We start from the raw sequence: 15993 nt of genomic DNA on the forward strand, positions 1-15993 counted from the left end.
AAAAAAACTTGCTCCCTGTAGAGGGACTTCTCAAGGCCTTCAGGAAGCTTCATGACATTGAGTCCTCAGTGTTAACCATGTGCTTAGGGGAAAGAAGTGCCACTGATATTTCTTAGTGGACCTATTCTTCATCCATTCTTCCAATGTCTCTTCAAGTGGATTCAATGAAATAACTTTTCCCTGCCAGAGGTGAAAGCTGCCTCCTGATTTTTTCTCTAGTTTCTGTCTGCAGTCCAGCCAAATCTCCTTCCTCCCACCAAACAGTCTTTGTTTTCCTCTTCTGAAAGTTGCTTTCAGAATATAGCATGACCTGACAGCATAAATGAATACCAGGGATCCATAGCAAAGATCACCCTTTACAGATCTTCCTTTATATAAATGCGGTTTTGGGAGTCTTGACATGTAAGATTCCCCCTTCTTTATCTACCACATTCCTAAAATGTGGTGGTTTTCACCTCTGGAGATGGGTCAGTAAGTATCAATTTGAACCTAGAGTTTTAAACGTGTCGTTCCTCGTTAATTAAAGAATCCTCTGGCAATAGCATACAGTATATCTGTTTAACTGCATTTATCTGTATACACACATAGGTTTGCACAGCCACGAATCCCAGGAGTATTAAAGAATCTAGGCTCTTCTTAGCTGATAATTTATTGAAGCAGCATCTCAGCATAACACCATGCCTTGTACAGTTATTGGTTCTGGCAGGGTTTTCTTTCTAATAGCTTGATCTGCTTTCTATTGAACACGAATGGAATTGACTGCAGGACAGTGGTGTATTTTCTAAGAGCACCGTCTCACACTCCAAGGATCCCAGAGCACTCAATAAAATAATGACTTAGATGAGCAGCACGGTAGCTGTGGAAGGAAGCAGAATTGCCAGCTCAGCTAAGACTATGCTTTATGTATCACGGTTTTTGTATGTGTGCTTCTTTTTTGTTTGCTTTGTTTGTTTTGCCTTTTTAATTTTTTTTTCCTTTTTTTTTGTTTTTGTTTTTGTTTTTCAAGTTTTGTGTGTGTTGATTTTATTTTTTTAATTTGTTTTTTATTTTTAAAGGACCATAGCCCTCTTTGACAAGGATTCCCATCAGAGATAGGCAGGAGTATCCTGCTTGTACTGTTTTCCCCACAGGGTGCACATCATTGCTTTTTTTTTCCATCCCTCCCCACTTTCCCTAGTGCTGCAATGCAGTGTCAGCGTTGGTTGCAAGCCCAAGCACAGAGTCTGACTCTGCCACAGTCTCCTGGCTCTGGGGAGAAGCCTGAAAACACTTGGCCCTTCTCTCATAGCTGCTGCAGTCAGTCTGCATGCTGTGGGGGAGAAGGTAAAACAGGAACTGCAAGGAAGGTTAGAGGCTCTTTTGCTTCAGATGTCCATGGTGTTTCTGCTGGCCAAGGTGAGAAAGAGCAAAAGTCAAAGAGGTAGAAGCTAGGCTCCCTGTCAGTGTCTCCTGTGGGGTCTGTTGGCCAAAAATAACCCACAAAACAAACAACTTCAATTCTTTTGCTGGACTTATTCCTTGTAGTCAAGAGGACCCCTGTTTTTCTGAAGGATTTGTGTGAATCTGTTGCCTCTGGGGTGTGGCCTCAGCACCCTGAACTCTTGCTTTGAGTCTTGGCCTGAAATTAGCTCATTTGTACAAAAAAAAAAAAAAAATCCAAGCAAGGCACCAGGCTTAAATACCTCTGCAGTGGCAGGCATCGGGCCATGACTCTGAGCTCATCGCCTACACCACTGTGCTTGCTTCAGGTTTCCCTGGAATGTCGTGAAAATTCACAAACTATTCTCAGATCTGGAGACACAACTCAGAGACTGTCAGATGAGTAGTCCTTGATCTGCACGGTGGTGTGGTTTGCTACATGATTTGGCCTGCATTTATCATACACAGGATCTCACCAGAGAAGATTCCTGAACTTAGGGACCAGGTCTTTGCTCAGCCTCTCCTTTGGTATCACCCCCCACCTTGCAACCCTGCTGATCACAAAGACAGATGGAAAGTTTGAAGCACAAAAATTCCTCTATACCCATGCTGGGTGAGATCAATGATCTATGGAGTTAGTGCTAATAGCAGATGCCTATAAGAAGAATAAAGCAAAAAGGAGTAAGTGTAAAGCAATCCCATCTTTGATGCACACGCCTTACTTCCAGCAGTCATTGAATTAAGGATTTTTTTTTTTTTCCCTGAGCTGGAAACTGGTTTTGAGCAAACATATTCTGTAGCCATGGATGGATCGTGCCTTTGTGAACCTGTCTAATCTCTCCTGGAGCTCACCAGAACATTTGGCCTCTGGGCATGTCATAGAATTATAGAATCATAGAACAGTTTGGATTGGAAGGGACCTTCAAAAGTTATCTTGTTGAAACCCCATGTCGTCCCGGTGTTTAATTGTTATGTGCTCCCACCTCTCAACCTCCTCTCCCCCCCCTTTTTTTTTTTTTTTTTAAGCGGGGATTTTAATAAAGGACCATGAAAACTTCATGGTCAACCTGATTTCAGTTGGGACTCGGTCATGACCTCATGTAAGTAATGAACAAGAAGGAGAGCAGTTAATGAGAAATTGTACAAAGTGTTTTCACCAGTAATCACTGGCCTATAGAGGAGATGGACTGGGAACAAAAATTCCATTATTTCATGTAAACATTAAGACAAAAATGGAAAAATCAAAGGTAAAGGTAAAGCAGTTCTCTTGAAATGCTTGTTGCCATGGCTACTGTATCATCCAGACTACCCAGGAGGCACACAGGATTTCATTCCCTTCCCAACTTTCTCATTGAGTTGGGTTTTTTTATTATTATTTTTAATGAATAGGAAATAAGAGGGAAAATTGAGGAAAGGAGGATGCTAATTCTTCATGCTCATGCTTTAAGCTCAAAAATGCTTTGAGGCTGATGATGACATAATTGCCTGTTGTCATCTGTCAGGTCTCCCAGCCATTTCTTGTTTCTGAGACAAATAACATAACTCCAGTGCTTCTGTGGAGCAACATGTTCCATTATCACAAAGTTCAGAGGGACTCAGAGCTGCTCATAGCTTTGCATCTTGAGTAAGGTGGGTTCAGCATGAATAATCTTTCTCATGCTCTCTGGGTAGGCAGCATTCCTGAATAGGGCGAGAAGTTGGGGAAGCAAAGTAAAATTAAATAGAATAATATTCCTTTTCCACTCAAAACAGTAAAGTGCTTTAAAATAGAGAGGAAAGAGTTCTCCTTAAAAGATGACAGAAGACGTTAAACTGAATGTAAGGATCCATCTTTTGGCACTACATATTTCCATTTAGTATTTTTTTCAGATCTTTTGCGTGCTAGTGATTTGGAGATACCATAGACACGAAGAGGTCAGGAGGGCTGCTCAGCAATGTTTCTCTTTTTAGTTAATTTTCCAACACTAATCAAGGTTTAGGTTGAAATAATTGATCAATGATGTATCCTCTCCTCTTGTAAGGCTGTGCAATATTACACAATAATACATTCTTTTAAAATTATGACAACAGTGTCTCACTAATCTGATTGTTATTGGCCAAGCCAAACAATAGTAAAAGTGTTATTACAGTAGAATCATATTGCAATTAAAATGTAATTACGCTGTGGCTTTTTTTGCTCAATCAATAATTATTTCTGTTGATATAATAGGAACATTAACTGCTTGAGTGAATGGTTTGTCTTAGCTCTCTGGTGTCCCTATGCTACCTGAATTGAATATACAGCATTGCAGTGACATTTACAGTATTTATTCTCAGCCACACTGTGAATCATACAGTCAGTTGTTCTGCAAGACATGAGAGGTTGTGTGCATGTGTTTGTGCACATATGTAAAGTATGAATACATGTAATATGTCCTATAATTACCAATTATGTTATTACGTTATTGTAAAATTATATTGCAATACTAATATATATTGTAATAGAGTATAATGATATTACATTTGTATTTGTGGTATTAAAGTGTGTCAGAGAACATACTTATCATAATTACACTGCAATTGCTCTTAACAAGAGTGGAATTACAGTCACCATGTTATGAAATATGACAGTGTTATCTTTATACATTATTTATATTAAAGTACAACTTAGAGGGCCTTTTAATTGGTATCTGCTAAAGAAGACAGGGATCTTCCACAGGTACTGGGGAGCAGACCTAGAGTGAGCTCTAGTAAAGGACTCTGGCTCAACAACAAGATTTTTGGCATGTGGTCCTGGTGTGGGGTCTGGACCCCTATTTTGGGCTCTGGATCCCTATTTTGGGGTCCAGTTTCTGTCTTCCCATGAATTGTCCTCGCTGAGCAGTGCTGCTGATGAATTTGTCCATGGAAACTTATGCCTCCTCCCAAAGACATGGGACCAACAGTGTTTCACAAACGTGTTCATGAAAACTTGTCTGCTAGTGCAGGACTGAGTCACTAAGATCTTTAGACCACAGTGGCTTGTCCCAAAGTTATGTGCTGCTGCAGATACCTATTTCCTTCAGTGGACAGCTCAAGGAGCTTCAAGTGGCCAGCTTAGATCTGCATCTCCATCTTTTAGTCATCTAAGGATAGTTCAAGGTAACCCTTTCCGAGTATCTTCCTAGTGGTCCTGGCTACATTTAAAACATCAAACCCCAGTGCATAAAGCATTACATTACCACACTGAAAATCTTCATTTTCTCAAGTCTTGTGCAACTTGTGTATTTTTCCTTAAGAAAGCTCCAGATAAAATGCACTGTATCTTTCTACATTGTAGTTCAGCCCACAAGTTACAGTGGCACAATCTACTTTATCTTCTCTTTCTGGCTCTTGGATCTTCCTGCATTCTCTCCTGGGTCATTCCTCAGCCTGGAAAAGCATGCTCTGAATGTGAGGTGCGAATGCTGAGCAGAGAGGTAGGGATGCAAGCACATGTCTACTTCACCTCCCCTGTTGCTGCTGTGGAGATCCTGGGCAGGAAGAAGGTCAAGACGTGCTGGAGATTCACCTCTCAGGAGGTGAATCAGCCTGGAGAAAAGACGGCTCCAGGAAGACTTTATTGCGGCCTTTCAGTACTTAAAAGGGGTCTATAAGAAATATAAGAACAAACTTTTTAGCAGGGCCTGTTGTGATAGGACAAGGGGTGATGGTTTTAACCTAAAAGAGGGAAGATTCAGGCCAGACACGATGATGAATTTTTTTGCAATGAGGGTGGCGAAACACTGTCTCAGGTTGTCCGGAGAGATGGTGGATGTTTCATCCCTGGAGACATCCCAAGCCAGGCTGGACGGGGCTCTGAGCAACCTGAGCTGGGTGAAGATGTCCCTGCTCATGGCAGGGGGGTTGGACTAGATGAGCTTTGAAGGTCCCTTCCTACCCAAACTATTTGATAATTCTATGATTCTATATGAGGTGTAGCCATTAGTCCTGAGCAGGAGATCTTGCTGTCCCAAGCTAGGTTTGCACTTCAAGATCTGGTCACCGCCCAGTGCAGTCAAGACGCTTTGATCCATGCAAGCCTCAAGCTGCCTCACCAAACCAATGCCAAAGCAGCTGAGATCGAAGCAGTCTTTGCTGATCACATTAGCAGACAGGTTTTCAGATACGTGGGCTTTTCTCAGGTCAAAATGTAGGGGTCTTCTAGTGAATAGCCATTGCCATTATATTTTATTTACTGAATTAAAACATCAGTTTCTTAGGGAATGTATGTATTCTTCTGGCTTGGTCTGCCAAAAGCAGAAACAAACAACCTGAACCAACATTTACTTTCTGCAGTATTTATGATTCACCAAAACAACCGCTCTTGGCAATTTTGCAAAGCAAGAACTTTATTTCAGTAAAAATTAGTTGGACAAATATACTGTGATGTAGGCTTGGGCAAGAATATGTCTGAGTGTGTGGGCTTCTTACAGGATATTCAAGGAGCTCCAAGCAGAGGAGGATGAATCAGGATGAATGAGCGAGAGAAAAATCAAGAAAATGCATAAAAGAGGTCTTTACAGCTGCATGAAAACAATATGTAGGCATTGAACTAGGGAATAAAGAGATGGATTCCTGGCCGCACTGACGTCAGTGAGGCTTCTTGGATTCAATGAATAACTTTGGATCTATAGTCAAAGACAGATGGTATTTATTTCTGAAGTTAATGGCTACAAATGATACAAGTAGGTTCCCACATTGCTTCAGCTCAATCTCTAACTCCACTGCTTACTAGAAGCTTCCTGAGACATGATAACCTCAAAATATTAACTCTGGAGTTGCTGAGCATCTTCAGGCCATCCTTTTTCCTCTTTTCATATCCTGCAACTGTAGTTTTGCCAGTTACAGATATTTAAAATCCAAGTGTTCTTTTTTATGAGTATTTTTCATCTTCCCTGTTTTTTAATCGGCTTTTTTGAGATTTTTGGATTCATACAATCATCATTATTTGAGTCACTTGCAAAGTGGTTAAAATGCTGCAAAGTATACTGCAGGGGATCAGCTGTTCCCATGGGCATGGAGAAATGGAGAGGATAAGAAGCCTTCTGCCAGGGGTAGACTGGGTTGGTGTGGTGAGATCTCTAATCTGTCCTAAATATTCTGAGGAGTTCAGAGATTCAGGATAAATTTGTGGTGAAGTGCGTAGCTAAACTCAAGCTGCCAATACAACATAGAGAAATTAGTTTCCTGTGATGGGTGGGAAAGTTGATCTCTTTAGTTATGTCTCAAGCCCAGGTGATTTTTGCCTTCTCTCCATTCATCCATCTCCCCCACCATGATGTTAAATGTCTTTAGCCAGAGGGCTGGGGCACTTTTCCCATTTATTTTTCTGGACTCTCATTTCATCTAGCTCCTTCCTGAGCCTGTAAACTAAGGCAGTGTTTTTGCCTGGTTGGTTTTTAATTGGTATTAATTTCCAATCAATCAGAACTCCTAAATCATAATCTGAAGAGGTGCTGATGCTGTTTAGCATGAGTTTGTGTGTCCTTATTCCTTACTTGTAACTCAAGAAGGAGGATGAGGTTTACCTTACCGAGAGTCTATGAATAGACTTGATCAGTCATTCCAGTTTCCACTAGACAGAGACTGGCTTTGTATCATTTTGGTGGGAATGAAATTGACACTACTATCACTAAAAAGAAAAAGAAAAAAAGAAAAATATGGATCCTGCAATGACACGTGACCCTGATATTCCTGCCATCCTTTTTTGGTCTATGTAAGAAACTGCTGTTGCTGAACTTTTTTACAAGGTTGCCAGGTTCTGTGGTCAGACCTCCAACTTCAGTGGTCTTTCTCTTAAGCTGGATGTGCTGGAAGAGTTTCTTGTAGAGCTGGATTCAATCAGAGTTCGTAAGATCAGAGACATTTCCAATGAAGTGCACAGCGTTCACATAATGATATTTTCTTGCTGAAACTTTGTTCTGCTGTAAAATTTGCTGCTCGCTTGTACCTTTATTACTTGAGTTATACAATGTGCTTCAAGATCCCCAGAATGGCAGGGACCGTAGAAGAGAGTTGTAGAAGTATTAGCTGTTTGCCACAAACCGTGTCCAGGATTGCTATGCTTTCCCTGCGGCAGGTGGAACGGCAAGGAAATAAATAAGAATTTCACCCTGTGCTCTTAGAAGTGAGTGGGTAGACAGAACCATTTTCACCAGGGTCCCTCTGACTAGCACGGACCTGAAACAGCAATGTTTCTGCTCAAAATAGCATGCCACAGGCAGAGACATTTTGTTTTTTGCTAAAAGCAAACAGAGTTGCTAAGAAACGAATATTGCAGAGATGGAAATCCACAAAAGGTTTGACAGTTGTTGAACAGTGCATGCTGGATTGGGTGGCTTGGCAAACATGGCCACATAGATAGCAGAGAGGAGCCAACCAGTTCCCCAGCCAAACATGGTCCTTCCAGCAGGAAACCCATAAGTCGCTCCTTACATCTTGCCTCTGTCATGAATTTTGCTGATGGAGACTGACAAACCAAGGGTATAAGAGGGACAGGGCATGCAAAGACTAGAGGATTTGTAAAGTTGGTAAGACTCAGTAGATAGAAGACTTTGAAGGACATACACTCCAACGTTTCTTTCTCAAAGCTAGGAGCAGCCATGGAGGTTAGTGAGTGGTTACAATACTACTCATCTTTGCTCTTGAAGGTCTGGTCTCCAATCTTGGTCTTGGATCTCTAAGAACAAGTCATGAACTTGTGTGTGTCTCCATCAGTGATGGCTATTCTTTAGACTTTGGTCATGGTGACGGTCAGTGACTCTGTTGGTACCAGCTTTCCCAGGGTGTGGGAACACTTCCCTGCGTTTAAATCACTGTGAAGCCTCTGGAGACACTAGTCACCTGTGGCTACACAGGAGTCAGCTTTATACCTCCAATGCCTCCAACATCAGGCAGACAAATTTCAGCAACTTCAATTTCCTATGCTAGGAGAAAAGATCTTACGTAACTTTCTTATCAAATGATAAATGACAGATGCACAGTACCCTTAAGGTGACTGCACTTCAGCATGTTCATGACTGGGTGCATGGGGTTTCTCCTTGAGTGAATCTTAGAGGGCAATATGGATGGAAGAGATTGCTGCAATAAGAGACATTCAAGGGACTGTTGTCATCTACTGGGGCACAGTGCTGAATTTAAAGCTTGAGAAACTGGAAATGATCACTACCTGGAACAGATGAGGGGCTATCCCCACCCTCCAGTGCACTGCTGTTATTCTTAGGTGTGCTCTTCAGGAAGGTGGGCTTGAGAGAAAAAAAAAAAAAAAAAGAAAATAAATTAAAATAGAAGATAGAAGCAAAGCAAACTAACACTGAGCCAATTCGATTAATAAAGGATGCCAGGAGTTGGTGTTAATTTGTGTCTGATTTAAAGTGCCTAGTGGGTGGAGAGAGAACAGCCCACAAGAAGCAGCTGGGCTCCTTTTCCATCCCCCAACCCTGCTGTTGGTGCGGCGTGGTGGGGGAAAGAGGAGCACACAATCGGGCGATTCATCCCCACACTGTCGCACTTTGCAAAAGAGAAGGAGAAGAAGGGAAGGAGGGAGAGGGAGGCAATAAAAACAGCAATCCAGTTCTCATGAAAAGCATCGGCAGCAAACACTGTGCTTCTGCTCGCCTAACCAGGGTCAACCCATCCTATCCACGTTTATCAGCCCTTTGTGAGATGCTGATGGCCAGCCCTGATAAAAAGGAGGAGCTGGATTGATGCTTTTCCTCATCTAATTGCTGGGGTCAGGCACACTGAGTGATGAAGGGACTGCCCTAATCAGTCGTGGTAGGGCTGGCAGGGTTCACAGTCTTCTCTCTAGGCCAAAGTTCCCAATTTATGTGCAGATTTGGGTAAGAAAGACAAGCTCCCCTATTGATACAGCTCCAATGCAAAGGTCCACCTGAACCAACAAAGGTGGTACCTGGATTTGCTCCTCATGGGGAGATCTCTACTACCCCTCAGTTCTTCCAGTGAAACCCAAAATAAACCCCTTTCCTGTTCATGTCGATTTACTCCCTCTGAGGCTATGTCTATCCTCATAAATAAACGAGGGATTAAATACAGGCATGAGTGTGGTCCTGTGATCATCCAGACCATTTAATTACTTGCGTGCTCCCTGGTGCAGTTTTGGCACAAGGCGGTGCCAGGACACAGTCTGGTAGATCACTGAGCCAAGGGACTCTCTCCCGCAGATCTGTGGGATGAGGCCAGCACGTTTCACAGGGGAGGAGAGCTGAGGTGTGTGGCTGCAAGCTGTGCAATGCTTGGCCAAGGAGCCAAAGAACAGCCCCTGCTCCGTTTGGTTCGGTAGTATAGACATCGCCTGCGGAGACAGACAGCAAAAGGGCAAATTAGCATTTAGTTGGCATGTGGATTTCTGTTCTTCAGGAACAAAAGGAGGGCCATCTGCTCATTGTGTCTCGCAGGAGGTCGGAGCTTTCTTTCACAACCAACCTGTGCTGGATTTCAGCCCACCACCAAATGTGGAGATGTGGCAGGCCCTCTGGGTAGTGTCCTGAGGACATCCACTGTGCCCCATGGTGTTGAATCCACCTACCCTCTGCGCAAAAAATGGCCATGATACTCATCTCCTGGCACCTTCCTAGAAGGACTGCTCATCTCTCCTGCATTTCCTTGCTTACTGAGGCTGGTTGCTGTGCTGTACACATGGGTTTATCACTGCAGGGGCAGCTCAGGAACATTACAGTGATGCTTCTCTAAACAGTGTTGGGCTGGAAGGAGGAGGAACGGGCTCAAAATCTTTGGAAGAAATGAGAATCAGAAGAATTGCTTGCACATGGCTTTATAGTTGAGGTTTCCTCCCACGTCTTGGGTAGAAACCTAAATCTAAGCCCTATTTGTTTTCTGCAGACCTCCAGCTCCCCTCCAGCTCCTCAGTCCAGTCCTGTCTGCCAGAAGGGAAAAAACACATAAGTGAAGGAGCATGTGAAAATGACAGACTCTGCTGTCATCCCTGTGATGAAGCATCATCCGAGCTCTTCTCAGTATAAATATAAACCATAGTCCTTCAATCCTTCATCTTCACCAAGGCTGCACACTGACAACTAACTAACCCCAGCCCTAAACTGGCACGTTCTCGGTGCTTCACAAATCACTTCATAACATCCTTCCTCACCTCCCATGATTAAACAAAGCCCAAGAAAGTGAGAAGAGAGGAGTCTTTTACTTCCCAATAACCCCCATCATTGCCCTTTACCAGTAAGTCATTTTCCCTCCCATGTCACATTGCTCAAGGGTTCATGGAGAGAAAGACTGAAGAGGAGGAAAACCATACATCTCTCTCATTTACAAAAATCCTGAACTGCTTGTCATGAGGCTGATAGATGAGATGCAAGGAATAATCCAGCTCGTTAGCATCTGTGCTATGATTGCATCCCTCTGCCTGCCTGTGTGCATTTGAGCATCTCAGGTTTGGTTATAGGGGAGCCTAGAAGGCAGAATCTGCCCTGAGGACTCTGCAAGGAAATGGGGGGTCTCCAGGAAGCAGAGCAGGTGGGCATCCTTTGCTGTCCGCCGTCATGGTTAGCTCAGGCATGGAACTGCATAGACACTCCAGAAAGATTTAGGTTGGGGCATATGGCCATTCCAACAACTGCTCTTCCAAGCAGTGCAATGGCACGTGCAAGATGTAGCAGACTGAACAGGATAACATGAATCATAGAATCATAGAATATCCTGAGTTGGAAGGGACCCACAAGTATCATCAAGTCCAACTCCTGTCCCTGCATATGACAACCCCACAGTTCACACCGTGTGTCTGAGGACGTTGTCCAGTCTCTTCTTGAACACTCTCAGGCTTGGGGCCGTGACACCTCCCTGGGGAGCCTGTTCCAGTGTCCAGCACCCTCTGGGGGAAGAACCATTTTCTAATGTCCAACCCGAACCTCCCCTGGCACATCTTCCTGCCATTCCCTCGGGTTCTGTCGTTGGTCACTAACGAGAAGAGTTCAGCGCCTGCCCCTCCTCCTGCCCTTATAGGGAATCTGTAATCGCCATGAGCTCTCCCCTCAGTCTCCTCTTCTCCAGGCTGAACAAACCAAGTGACTTTAGCTGCTCCTTATATGCCTTGGATCAGACCAACCTATTTCAGTAGGGGAGTTCAGTGACATGGATGAGACTTGTGACACTGTTTAGTTTCAGGCTCTTGCTATCATTTGTTTAGCAGTGTGGACATATGTCTTGTGGCTTAGGAGTGGTTACTAATATCCCTGCATCTCTCTAAAATAAATGTAAGAATGGTTATTTAAGGAAGGAGCATAGGTCATAGAATCATAGAGTTACAGAATCATGAGGTTATTTCATTTAGAAGAGATCTTTAAAGATTAATTATTCCACTCCTCCCCTGCCATGGACAGGGACATATCTCACTAGATCAGGATGCTCAAAGCCCCATCCAACCTGACCCTGAACATTTTCAGAGATGAGGCAGACACAACTTCTCTGGGCAACCTGGCCCAGTGTCTCACCATCCTCATAATAAAAAATTTATTCCTCATATCCAATCTAAACCTACCCTCGTTCAGTTTAAAACTTTTTAACCTTTGTCCTGTCACCAGAGGCCTTGGTAAAAACCCTCTCTCCATCTTTCTTATAAGCCCCCTTTATATATTGAAAGACTGCAATTAAGTCTCCTCTCAGCCTTCTCTTCTCCAGGATGCACAACCCCAACAGCTCCGTGTCTTTCTTGTACAGGGGATCCCAGAGCTGGACACAGAGCTCCAAAGAGGTCTCATCAGAGCAGAGCAGAGGAGCAGAATCACCTCCATTGACCTGCTGGCCACACTTCTTTTGATGCAGCCCAGGACACTCTCGGCTTTCTGGGCTGCAAACACACACTGACAGATGATGTCTAATTTTTACGCACCTATATCCCCAAGTCCTTCTCCACAGGGCTGCTCTCAATCCCTTCAGCTGCTGGTCTGTATTGATACTGGGGATTGTGGCCATCCAAGTCCATTTAGATGCACAATGTAAAACTGAAGGAAAGGCAAAGAAAAGTAGACACTTCTGAGACTTGCAGTTCCATCCAGATCATTGTGTTTAATAGCAACAGATGGACTTGTCCTCCACAAGTTCTCTAATCCATTTTGGCACTCTTTTATACCTTTAGACTCCACAGCATCCTGTGGCAATGAGGTCCCCAATTGAATTACGAGTTGTGTGAAAAAGTACTTCCTTTTGTTTGTTTTCAGCCTTTGGGGTCAATAAGGATGGCTTTCTGCGTCATGAGGCTTAATTCACTGCTGCTCCCCATGTCCCTCAAGGACCTTGAAGATAAGGTGTGTAAAAATACACATATTTATCATTCTTTCCTTTATAAGTTCAGGTTGCAGACTTCTGCTGCTTCAAGGTCATAGATGGATCCAAAACCACTGAGACCTGGGGCTTTAAAGGCAATTTGGTACATTCTTGATTGTCCCTCCATTCAGGGCCTGTGCTCAGCTTGGTAGAAAGTTCCCACACTCCTCCCAAGCTCGGATATTTCTACCCTCTGCATGACACTGGAAAGTTCCTGTTTACCCATGTTAGCGTGCTATCAGAAGACTTCAAAGCCCCTCATTTCAAACTGTGTAGAAGCAGCTGGAATCACCCCTGTAGGTAGCACAATCCTGCAGGTCAAGTACTTTTGTGCTGCTCAAACTACGGAGGGTGAGAGTAAGGCAGGAGATGGTCCTGGTCCTGGTTTACTAAATGAAGCTGTATTTCAGGTGTCTCTTTTAGCCACGGCCTGAATCTCCATCTTCCTCCTGCTAAGAGATACAGGAAAATTGCAAATCTGAGCAGTACTGTCTTATGGTCCTTCTGTGTGCAATTTGAAGACGTCCTCACCACGCACTGGAATCTGATTGTCTAAAATTATGAGCTGAATTCCTGTTGTCAGAAGGGAAAACATTCCCAGTCCAGTTTCAACTCTGTTGAGTCTTCAGCATTCATGGTGCACCTTCAGAGTTGCTACCCTGAGGCAGCCTTTCCTTCCTTTTGCAGCTGCTGCCCAAGAAAACTACTCCCATCATTGGAGTAGTGTCAGTGTTTTTTGTCAGATGGGGAAACTGAGGCACAGTCATTGAGAGCAAGCACAAAGCCATGGAAGGAGTCAGAAGAAGAGCACACATTAAAACTTCTGTATGCCCAGGGCTGGTCAAAGGCATCTGGTTGTGGTCATCCCCTGTTGCTGATGTTATCCAGCTGTGTAAGGAGCTGGAGGACGCCAATGTAGAAGTCTGCTTCCCTGCTGCTGGGAGAAGCACTAGCACTTGAGCTAGTGCACATCCTAGTCAGGAGCTGGTTGCAAGAAACACCTACTTGGGTGTTTTTCCCCTTTGTTTTTCTCTTGACCAGCCCAGCTCCAGGCTGCCATGGGGCAGGCAAAGGGCCAAATCTAGTCGATATGCAGTCCTTGGGGATGTGGACAGACCAGACGGGAGCAGAGTTCCAAATACTTTGGCCAAGACACCAGCTGAAACACTGTCCCATTGCTGCCCACACATCTCAGGATGATTCCTGGTAAGGTTTTGGCCCCAACCAAGCAACATCACCCCAGACCATGCCTGGGCACAGATCAGGAGACAGCATTAGGCACTGTGGCAAGGCTGTTCTGCTTTGGGGGATAAGCATTTTAGCTACATGGACATGTGCTATGTCAAGGCTCTTTGCCTTCAGGGGCCAGAAAATGAGCCCTGATGCATATGATTTATGCGGGATGCACAAGCAAGCAGCGTCAGGACATGTACTGATCTCTGGCTTGTGCATGTGCCACACAGTGAATTGCAAAGCCTGATTTGGGGTTTATCAACCATTGCTCTGCCTACATGCTCGTGCAAGTCTGAGCCTCAGCATACACATCCAGACCTGCCTCTCCCCCCAAAAAAAACCATGTCCCTCCCTGGGGGCTCCCACTTAGCTCCCCAGCTAATGCCAGTGCTTTTAACCTCCAGCTGAATTTCCAATCAATCTCATCCCTGTTCCCAGCGTGAATGAGCAGTGATGGAAGTGGTCTGGCTCCTGCCTGCTTACTGCCACTCATGAGGACGACCTTGCCCTCAGAGGCCCTCTTGTGTAACATTCACACCCAGGAGCAGGGTGAGAGTGTAAGGGAGTATGTCCCAAAGGGTCAGTCGTGAAGCACTAATGGGCAGAAATAAGGCAACAGGGAAAGCAGGAGTTTTCGAGGGTGTTCTGGTGAAGAATCCAGGGTGTTTCTGGCCATGTGTGTTGCTCCTCAGGTGGTACCACTGATGGGGATGGATGGAACCTAGGGCTCTCAGAGGGTAGGCATGATGCTGGCATGGAGGAAAGGCTGACCTTGCCAGGATCTGAAGAGCTGTGTATTCTCCTAGGGGCAAGGAAATGTCTGGGAACAGTGTGAAGCGATGACCAGCCTAAACCCACAGTGGGCTGTGTCTTACCACTTTTAACTGGGGGTTAAATCAGCTTTGCTAATGGGAAACTGAGGCAGAGAAAGATGTAATGTTATGACAACCTCCATCAGCTGAAGAACCCTGTAGCCTCCTTGACTTTGCTATGCAATGGCATCTAACCCATCCCTGTGTCATGCAGTCCTTGAGAAACTCCCAGTCTTGGCAGTGCTCCCAAGAGGCCATCCCAATAACATTGTACCCATGTAGAGGAAAGTTGAGGACAAACCCAGCTGCAGCTCAGGCTGAGATGATGCTTAAAAGACATGAATTACATACACAACATCTGTCTGAGGCAGCATTGGACCCGACAGAAGGTGCTGCAGAGCCCTGAGCTCATTTCTCTTGGGCAGCCACATCTAGGACCAGATGGAGCACATCTGGCCTTCCTTGTCTGCTGGGTTTTTCTCTACAGAAGTTTTACAGAGTCCTAGATTTTAGGGTCCAGTCTTCCTGCTCAGCTATCTCCTGATCCCTTCCACTGAAAAAAAAAAAAAAATGCAGAGCCAGGAACTGAGTCCGACCTGTCTACATCTCTCCCTGAAAGCTTTAGTTATATGTTCATCTTCAATTAATGTGATCTGGAGTGGACACCTTAGTCTTTAAGATTGTTAATCTCATTTTGGGATGAGATCTAGTGTGTTGGAAATGAATCAACATCATCAGCATGTAGCTGGAGCTTTTCAGCTCACAGAGTACTAGACAAAAGCAGAGGGTGCTTCTCACATCCACCTAGGATGTAGGAAAACTGAGGCACAAATTAGTAGAGATGCTTAACTGGGAACATGCACTAATCCTGAAGCCAGGACTAAAATCTGGCCTCTGGCTCCCCCTGATAGTGTGTCCCCATGTGGTCAGGGCTGAAAGGGATCAGAGAAGAGATGGTTCAACTAAGGCTCAGTGGCTTTGGAGTTTCCTCAACACAGTTGAAAGCCTCCTGGGCATCCCAGTATGATTCCAACACACTAGATCAACTCTCAGCCCTCTTTTTTTCTCCAAATCCCCTCTTTCAGCCTTTGAAGGTCAAAAAGGGACTGTGATTCTGTCCCCACAAGCCAATCCTCATCACAGGATCAAATATTTATCATCCTATTCATGCTGTATCTGCAGGCTGTTGCACATCTGCTGGAGTCCACCCCCAAAGTGG

Source organism: Caloenas nicobarica, chromosome 2 (genome assembly GCF_036013445.1).
Source record: "Caloenas nicobarica isolate bCalNic1 chromosome 2, bCalNic1.hap1, whole genome shotgun sequence".
In the NCBI taxonomy this organism is placed as follows: domain Eukaryota; kingdom Metazoa; phylum Chordata; class Aves; order Columbiformes; family Columbidae; genus Caloenas; species Caloenas nicobarica.